Raw genomic sequence first — 10,506 nt, forward strand, 5'->3', positions numbered from 1 at the left:
TTATGGAAGTACCGAGGAACCCAACAGTGAAGCATGTGGTATTCAAGGCATGCTGCAAAGTGAAAACAGTGGCAGAAGTAATGATGATCCTGCAAGCCCCTCTCACTCTATATCTACTTTTTTTATTTTTGAAGCATAACTTGAGGCTTGGCTTAAGACTGCAGAGAACCTTCAACTTCTGATACCTGGAGTGATGTTGAGGAAATATGGTAAAGATACTCATACAGCTGTTGAATCTAGCAAAATAGTCATATGTAAAAAAATGTATTGAAGATAATGAATCTGCTGTTGTTTTCAACAAAGCTTACTGGCTGAGGGTCCCAGCCTGCAAGACCTCTATGACATACCATTCTTGTGCCTTCTATATAGATTTTGAATGCAGGTGCTACAATTCTGATTGCAACATTGAATCTGATTCATGAAACTGTCTGGGCCAGAGGGTAAAGTTTCTGTCTTCTGTCTGTACCCTGATACAACCTCTACAGTGTTTTGTTGATATGTTTGCAGAGTATGGGGAGCTACTAATGTTATTTCAAATATCATCTGATTTCTTAGCCTTGTTTTTATTCTCTCATTCCCCAAAGTCATTTAGTCACCAGAGAAGTCCAATTAAAGTACTTATAAATGGCAGTTCTTTTCATAGTTGGAACAGATCCTACCTGTGTTAAAACTGAAATGTAATCTGATGCTCTGGTTACCTAAAGGAGACATTAAAAATCCTGTCCCTAATTCTCATTCTTATTACTGATGCAAGCCATCAAAGCACATCTCTAGGATATAATGTAAAGACTCTGGGGACTTGCTTATATTGTCTTGGTTATTAGCTCCCTTGGGGGAAGCTGACTATAATTTCCAGGCAACTTCAGTGCTAACTTTATTTAAATCTGAAAATTTTACAGCAATGACAATAGAGTGAAGAATGAACACAGAGCCCCAGAAATCTTTGTCCTACATAAATTTTGGAACTTAAAATGTCAGTAAATTTCCATGCATGAGGAAATATTCACACACTGCTATGTTTGCCTTAACCTAATTCTATGAGATAGAGGGGAGCAAGCAGAGAACTTCCAGGATTTTCAGGACTTGAAGACATAAATATTACAGACTGTATGTATTTGGCAGGAAGCCTCATTTTGGAGGGTACAATTAGTCTCCATACAGAGCATCAACATCAGCCCGAGCAACACTGATGTACCAGTTAAATCCTATTGCAAGAGTTTTGTTAGGACTTCAGAGGGCTTTATTTTGGACGCTTTGAGTTGGAGAGATTTTAATTCTCAGTGATTTCTTTTCTTGCCAAGGTTAATTAGATCCAAGCTTTGGTTTGTTTTGTTTTTCTGAGTTGAAAGGTAATTTTCACTTCTTTTCATCTCATTGTAATGTTAAGGTATTCATCTGAATTTTGAATAGTAAAGAAAACCATGAAAAATCATGGGACTTGCAACAGTGTTATGTATTTTGGCAATACTAAGAACAGATTGCTGCCAATAAACTGTTTGAGATAGGAACTAATTGGAGTCATGTGGTTTTGGACTGATGTTGAGGGGGGAAAAAAAGGACAGATATTAAACACAGTTCAGACAGATTTTCTTCATACCAAGTTGATTGAAATGTGAAATTTACCATATGGTCCATATATGTAAATATGTTTCATCATAATCTACAGCACAAACAACTAGTGATGTAGACTCAGAAAAGAAAGCTAGATTCTGAATGCTTTAGGAGATTTGTAGTATTACAAGGAGAAAATCTGAGTGGAATAAAGCAGAAATTATTTTTATATAGTGTCACTACCCAAAGGGTCTGATCAGTGCACACTGTACTCAAGTGACAATCCCTACCACAGAGGTTACAGTCTAGCTCAGGTTATTGATGACTAAAAGTGTTACTGACAGCTAAGGGTGAACTAAATGAAGTCTTGGTGGTTTCAATCTTTTTATCCATACAGGACTACAAAATGTTACATCATTCTCAGCTAGTAAACCTCTCCCTAACTGGTATCAGCATTTCTACCAGTTATGGAAGATATGAGATGAAAATTGAGATATAAATACATGATGAAATTATGGCTGCACAAGTTACCTCCCATCAGCTGAGCAGTGGTATGCATGATAATGCAAATTAGCTCACAGTCGCTAGGGCTGAACTAAAGAATATATATTTCACAAACAGTAGACTCAGAACATGTGCTTAAACTATCAACAAGTTGATGGTAGTTGATGCCTCACAAGGTGGTAAAATACCGTAGTTAATTTATATGTGTGACCCTTGATTTATATTAATGCTAGAGCTATGATCAGCAAGATTTCATTAAAACACAGCATATGTTGGTATAAATGGGACCTAACATTAAATGTGTAGGCATGAGGAAATGCTCACTCCTTCAATGTTAGTCTTAATATAATTATTGAGGTACATGGGAGTAAGCAGAAAACACTAGAAATAAAAAATCTTTACTGCGAAGGTTGTCAAAAACTGGAACAGTCTTCCCAGAGAGGTGATTAATGCCCCATGCCTGTCAGTGTTCAACAGGCGTTTGGACAATTCCTTCATTAATATGCTTTAACATTTGGTTAGCCAGACGAGTGGACTAAATGACCTTTGAAGGTCCCCTCCAGCTGAATTGTTCTGTTCTGTTTTACTCTACTCTATTCTACTCTACTCTACCTTACTCTACTGTACTATAAATAGAAAGTCTTTCTTTATACAAGACTTTCATCAAGTGGATGCACACTTAGAGCTTGAGGGTAAAATTTCAGGCTGAGACAAATTTCAAACTTTTGAAGAGTGGTAAAGTTCACAGAATCACAAAATCCCAGAATTTCTAGGTTGGAAGAGACCTCAAGATCATCGAGTCCAACCTCTAACCTAACACTAACAGTCCCCACTAAACCATATCCCTAAGCTCTACATCTAAACATCTTTTGAAGACTTCCAGGGATGGTGACTCCACCACCTCCCTGGGCAGCCTGTTCCAATGCCTCACAACCCTTTCAGTAAAGAAGCTCTTCCTAACATCTAACCTAAAACGCCCCTGGCGCAACTTTAGCCCGTTCCCCCTCGTCCTGTCACCATGCACGTGGGAGAACAGGCCAACCCCCACCTCTCTACAGCCTCCTTTAAGGTATCTGTAGAGAGCGATAAGGTCGCCCCTGAGCCTCCTCTTCTCCAGGCTGAGTTGCCCTAGGAGGGCAAGAGATCACTGCTGCATAAAATTTTATCAAGGTCAGAATTACAGCCAGTTTGCAAATGGGTCTTCTCACCATAAAAAATCATATTTGCAGGGCTTTATAAACAATGATATTTAGTTCACATGCAGAAGGCATACCTTACTAACTCATTCACTAAAGTGGACATAATTCCCTAGGACAGTCAAATGTACATCTTCTATTAACACAATATTCATTTTTAAAAGACAGAGAATCCAAGCATAAAAAAATTTTGAAGATCAAGAAACATAAACGTGCAGTAGGTGTGCTACTGCATAGTTCTTCATTGTGCTACTGAACATTTATTTTCAAGTGTGATTGGTGTTGTTCTGGAACATATTAACTAATAAACTGTCTACTCTCATAACAGAATTTCTTAGTGACAAATATGACAATAATTAGCATTTAGGACAGGAGATTTGATTGACAAATTCCTACCCACAGCAAAATCTATTACTAGTAATATTAAGCAGCATAACTTAAAATCTTTTTTTCATAACATATTGCCATAGTTCTCCTGAATTTTCAGCACATAAGTACTTTTAGTAAAGCCTGAATTAAGGAAGTGTTCTGAAACACCTGAATCCCACCTAAGACTGTGATTTTTATATTTTCTGGGAAAAAAACTCTTCCCATTTCTGGACAAAGGTTTGTGTGTGTAAAACACTGACAATCTGAGCTTGTCTTTGAAGGAAGACATTTTTTTGAAGGAAGAAAATTTGACAGAACTCTTAAATTTGATATTGTCTATACTGCACAGTTTCCTTTTCAGTCAACACACAACATAGAAGATGCTGAGCTCATTGACCTGTGCTGTTCAGAGGAGCATATAGTTCAAACTGCTTACCTGGTTTAAGGACTGTTCAAATTCTGGAATAAGTGTGTTAGCTTGAATAAACCAGTGGTGGCTCTAACTTAACATAACAATGAAGACATGGTGTCTTTAAAAGTCAGGCTACTTGTAAATGAAATCATGGCTCAGATAAAGGAGAATTCTGCAATATGGGCTAGTAAACGGTAGACCCACACATTAGTGATGGAGCTAGAATTAAAGACAAGGCAAGCAGTTTTATAGGAAGGGATAAATCTGCAGAACTGTCTAACTGTCCACATGAAGACAGTTCTAAATCTCACGTAGTTGCTCCTTAATCTGGAAGATGTTTCATTCTACTGATGTGCTTTGCAGAGGATAAACTAATTTTAAACAGCTGTGTGATTAAGGAAATATGAGGAGGGTAATAAGGCTATTAGGCCCACCAGAGGAAGTCTCCTGTAAGCACTTGATGCTAATGACTATTCTGAGAAGTGAAAGAGATTGACTCAGGTCTTCTTAAGGAAGAAACAAAGACAAACCTTGGCCTCCTGCATCCTAAGGGAATGTTCTGCTCGCTGGGATAGTAGATAAAGTCAAAACCTTTCCCATGCCTTTTGTCCCATCTGTTTGGACACATACTTCTCAGCAAATCCCATGCAGAAGAGCTAAGTGCTATGATATCCAGTGGTGCAACAGGGTGGTACCACTCTCCTGAGCTTTTCCCCAGAATTACATTCAACCGATCAGCCTGCTGGCCTTTTAAAATCTCATTCATAACCAATCCTCCACGTGTTGTTCATGGTACACAGGCACAGTCTGTGGATATGAGGTCATACATGCCACAGTGCTTTCCAGATGATGCTTCAATCATTTTATGACTCTAACATAAGACTATGACTCTAACATAAGACTCTAACATTTATGACTCTTCCTCTTGGGAGAGGAAGACTGTGATATAGAAATTAAAGGGAAAATGACAAAAATTTGAAAATAAAGTCTGGTCATTCTTTCCCTGATTTTGAGATGGTCGTTTGGATCTGAGGTGTATGGCAGGTTAGACTTTACAGATAGATAAAAGTTATCTTATTTCTGGTGTTTTTTCTTAGCACAATTGAAAACAAAAGAAATTCACAGTGACAAGCTGAAGACAAAAATAAAAGTCATTCTTTATCTTGTATGTATGGAAATGTATAAGAGGTAGGTGTCATTTTAAATAAAGGAGCAAAGAACAAGCAATGTGGAAGCAGAACACTCAGGTTTGCAAAACTCTATGTATTAACAAAGAACAGAAAAAGACAGCCATAGAAAAGCACAGTTCTGAAATGATCTATTTCACCCATCCCACTGTCATCTGCATTTTAAAATTCTCCATTTCAATGGAACTATCCGTTTCCAACCTTTTCTTTCAACAGTGAGGGTGGCTTCCCCTCACCATGCAACCACACAGATTCTTAAAATATTTAAAATATATCTCAGTTTGAAATTGTTCTTGGTGCATGGTCTCCTGGCAGTACCTGTCCAAGAACTCAGTAAACTGGTTTGCTTTTCTCAGCTAGAATCTGGTATAGGACTTAGAGTAAGCCATATCTCCTCTTTGCTCGTCATCTATAAAACAAAGATTATGGCAATGTCTTTCTGTTGAAAAGACAGTAAAAAATGCTAGTCAAGAGCAGCAATGTTACTATTCAAACTAATTATCACAGCAACTCCTTGCCATACTGTTTGCTTTCTGAACCTTCCTTCAAATATTTAAATTCTTCTGGACAGCTCAGCATGAAATCTTAAACAAACCATAGGAATACATCTACTGTGTGTTTTACAGTGTTTTTACACTGCAAGGCATTTTCCAACTATCCTGAAGCCTCACTATCCCTCCTCAGCCAGTGGCACCATTGCTTGTGGAGTAGCATGGGAGTGACAGATTTTGTTCACTGAGGCCAAACACATTTAAACTTGTTCTCCAGTCCAATGAAATGGCCACAGAGGACATGCAAATGAAGTCATGCAAATGGTTTATGAATGTGGTTTTATAGGAGTGTCCATAACTCACACGTAGAAGAATGTATCATTCGGCTCTTCTGGTAATATTAACACAGAACAACATTTTACATAGACAAGCCTAGGCATACGATATAGCTTCCCAAAGGAAAATGAAAGTTTGTTAACTGAAATCTAGCGAAGTATGAAAAAACAAACCCTATTAGAAAATGACACAACAGCAATAGGATGGAGTAAATCAACCTCATCACAAGTGCCTTACATCTGTGGATGACAGTGCCACAGAGACAGACAGTGAGCTATTGTCATGCAAGCTACTTAGCTGAGCTAAACTACAGAGCAAGACACAGTCCTGGGTGAATAAAGGGGCAGAAAAGTTGCAAAGACTCCTCATATGAAATGGGAATATGCGTCACACACGCCAGTGCTGGTAGGGGTTCTCTCTCTGTGGACAGTTCTTGGAATGGATAGTTAAAATCAACTAAAAGAAATAAATGGCTGTAATTTACATTCTCTGTTTTGCATTGCATTGTGGTACTAGTAATGATAGCACACAGAGGCTTTGCACAAAAAGAATACTTTCTTTTACTAAGGCTGGTCTACTCAGGGAAATTTAGTAGTATCTTTATATCAGTATGACTCCCCATGTGGACTCTCTTCCTTCAGAATAATTCCAGGATAATTACAATTACAATTATGCTGTATAATTATGCTGCATAATAATGCCAGTGAATTTCTTGGTGTAAACAAGCCCTCACTCTTAGCGGAATCTACTTGAACCTTCAGAGTTATGTCACTGCTTTTGCTGATGTTTACAGCCTTCTCCAAACTTGTCAGCATTCCCAGCCTATTACTGTTGTTTACCCAAGCTAAACATATCTGATTGTTGTAATTTGTTCTCAGATCAGTCCTTCCAGCCTCATCACCCTATCTGACAGTCAGAACATCTTAGTATTTGCTAGGACCCTCTTAACATCAACAGCAGGACTTGGAAGCTTGTCACATGTGCCTAAATGTTTTAAGTGGCTGCAAATTTGATCTCTTGTTAGTAGGACAAAACCAAGGAATTTCTTTTTCATTGCTGAGTGGACTTGAGAAAGAAGAAATACAGTTTGTTCATAAAACTGGCTGAGAGGTTCCCTCTACAATTTTTCAAGGATCTTAACATCATCTTCAGTCTCACTCAAGTCAGCTTCAGTTAGACAAGGAGTCAGAGGCCATTTCAAGTGGGGTGTTTTAACCCAGCAGGCTGTGTCAGAGGATGAAGGCGTGCATCCCCGCTTACCATTAGCATTGTTATCCTCATCATTTCAGTGGCAGAGCAAGATTTGTCCATCTTGCTTTAGAAGGAACTGCAAGGACAGTAGTATTTTCAGTCCTGTTTTCTTAGAGATCTGAGAAATAATTAATTATACCAAGCTGTACCATTAGATAGATCATTATTCCAGCATTTAGACAATGCTTCCAGATTGCCTTGCTTGGAAGTTTTGCATGATGCTGAGAAACTCTTTACTGATCTTCACAAGCTGCTTCTAAACAGCCTGAAGAATTTTTACTGTACAAGACCTTCAAACCTGATTCCCTCCTACTTGTAAAAGTCAACATCAATGTCATCATTAATAGAAATAGTACTCATGTTAATAATACCAAGTAAAGCTAATAAACCCTCATTTATCAGCTGCTTGGTACTGACATTTTAAAGCATTTCTGGTGCAGTTGCTGCAATTTTTTACAGTCCACTGTAAATAAGGACAGTCTGTTCACCCACCAGGGAAATGCAGGCTCTCCTGGACTGAAGTTCTGCAGATTCAGAGCTGTGCACATCAATACTACACCAGAGTTTAAAGCAAGAAGTAAAGAAAATTATTGAAAGGAAGTAAAGAAAAAAAAGAAAAAAAAAAAAAAAGCTACTAGAGAGTAATTGGACCTTAATAAATGATAAGGAGTAAGACATACAACTGCTTGCATTTTGCCTTCAAACACATGCTCAGTCTCACTCCCTGTTCACAAATGTACTGGTGAATTACTTTTTCTTTTTTTTTTTCTTCCAGACACTGCATTTCCATCCAAACAGAAGAAAATGTACTTCTCTTAAACTGCAAAGAACATCCTGGAGCAGCTCTTTTCTGGTGCATTCAGAGCTTGAACTGTCTTAGTTGGGAAAGATCATGATAGGGCAAGTCACAAGGGAGTTCTGCTGTGTCCCTAATTAGCTGAGCTACCCAAATAATGTAGAAGGTCATCAGAAGCCATTTTCACTCTGTTTCTCAGACAGGGAAAGAGGCTGTGTTCCTCTGAGCACTCTGAAATCATTTTAAAGAAAATAGTGAAGGAAAGGAAGATTTTCATCCATTCTGATAATTTATTACATGCAGCAGTACAGCTGTTTATGTCCGAAGGCGGAAGTGGAAGAAGGGTCTTTGTTTCTGTTTGGCAATTTTTCCATGACACTGTCAGTAAAAGTAGAAGGGAGCTATTTTATCCTGTTGGGTGCAGCCCTCACATGGGAATGCAACAGCAACAAATAAAAGGCTTAGCTGATGATTTGGCAGTATCCTTCATTTTGTTATTTAATATTAGGAATTCTTTTAGCTTTTCCCAGTGGCAAGAATAAAACTTTGTTTATCAAAACTCCTACTCCGCTTTGTTCAAGAGTGAGCACTACTCATACAGACATTTTACAGTCTCAGGCATTTGAAAAAATTACACTGTGGAAAAATTAGGATCTTTTAGAATCAAATGTCTACTCTTGGAGTTGAAATGGGTGCATGGACCATCTAGGTTACCATCCCTTGATTAAGCTTGGAGCTGTGCAGTAGGAAAATAGCAACACTGAACAAAGACTGAGTAGATGAATGACACTTGGGTTCACAGTGTAGCACATGATGCTGGGGCTGGTTCTGTTACAGAGCCCCTCAAAAAGGACTGCAGGGCAGCGGGGTGCCAGGGCTGCTACAGGCACAACATGGTCAGGACATAGGCAGCATTTCACATAGGGGAACAAGAGAAAGGGGTTTCTTTTAGACTTTGAAAGTAGAAAGGACTATATATTTTAGTGAAATATAATCATACATTTCTATTGGTAAGACTATAGTTGAGGAAATAACACATACATGCATATTTTATGTAAAGAGACTGGATCTTTTTAAAGGTTTGGGCAAGGATAATACAGGGAGGGTAGCCAGCAACCCATTTTTGCCTTAATGAGTGTCTACATATCATGTTCAGAAGAGTACACTGGGAACTTCAATTTTAATTGGACTCAGTAAAGCAGGTTTGTTCAATTAGCCCCAAAGGTCTTTCTAACACAATAATTTCAGTGTTATGATTTCATATATGTATATGAAAAGCTAGTTGTAATCATGTCTTTAACTTCTTCATAAACTGAGTTGTACTGGGGAAATAAAGATAATAAAAATCTGACACATAAACTTACTAAAAGGGACTAAATGTTTAAATTTTTAAATAAACTAGAATTTTCAGTTATGTTGTGAAATAACTAGTATTTGAAGGACAACACTGAGAATCAGAAAAGCAAATGTTAAGATAGAAATTTAGGGGTAATAAAAAAGCACTAATACTGATTAGGATGATTATGATGATTAGAACTTCCGGTATGTAAAATCATAATGAAAGTAATATAGCATAATATGCTCTCAGAAGTTATGTATTTACTTAGGCAGTAGGAAAAATCTTTTCACACTAAGGCAGTTTATGTAGTTATAGTAGAACTTCTAAAGAAGTAAGGAATGTAGTTAAACAACCTGATGAGAAGAACAACACTCTATGAAAAAAAAAAAAAAAAAAAAAGTTTACTGATTCAAAAAGATCTTCCAACTCCATCAAACTGGAATACAGGAAAGTAAAAGATTTATTGAGGGGAGAGGAAAACACATTGATATCAATCATTCAGAGCTAACACAGGAAAGCATGGTGACTTCAGTTGCATTCAATATTAAGATATATTGATCTGAGAGATAAATATTGACCAACATGATGCCAAAGTCAATATTTAACTTCAGAAATCATAAATCTTCACAGTGACTGTAAAGAGCAGTCTGTATCATCTGTTATATATATATATATATATATTATTGCCTTTACAAGAGTATAAAAGGTTTTTAAAAAAGAGAAGCTTGTTTCCCTCATTTCAAAAAGATGTCTTGCCAGAGCAATCCAGATGCATGCACTTGCTTTGTCTTTTCAAAGACTGTATAATAATTGGGATTGTCTCGAAATTGAGAGAACCTGGCTATTATACTTAAAAATAATAATAAAAAATAATAAAAAAGCATTATCTTTTGTAGATTTATGTTAGCTATGAAAAGTTGACATATGCAACATGTTGCAAGATAAAGCTATTGAACAGTTTAGAACATTTTAAAATCAGCTATGAATTACGCAGTTCTCAAGGGTTTTCTTAATTTTTAACTGCTCCACCTCAACACATAAACAAGATCAATGAAACATTCATGTACATAACAG

At 37.3% G+C, this 10,506-nt stretch overlaps 1 long non-coding RNA gene across 1 annotated transcript in view; it reads left to right on the forward strand.

The window, feature by feature from the left end:
- Positions 1 to 10,282, forward strand: part of LOC137854171 (uncharacterized) — a 61,322-nt gene extending 51,040 nt beyond the window's left edge. The window contains exon 3 of the long non-coding RNA XR_011094998.1: positions 8,073 to 10,282. This is a non-coding gene — a long non-coding RNA (uncharacterized lncRNA). The remainder of the gene's footprint in view (positions 1 to 8,072) is intronic.
- Positions 10,283 to 10,506: the final 224 nt, after the last annotated feature.

Source organism: Anas acuta, chromosome 3, assembly GCF_963932015.1.
Source record: "Anas acuta chromosome 3, bAnaAcu1.1, whole genome shotgun sequence".
Lineage (NCBI taxonomy): Eukaryota > Metazoa > Chordata > Aves > Anseriformes > Anatidae > Anas > Anas acuta.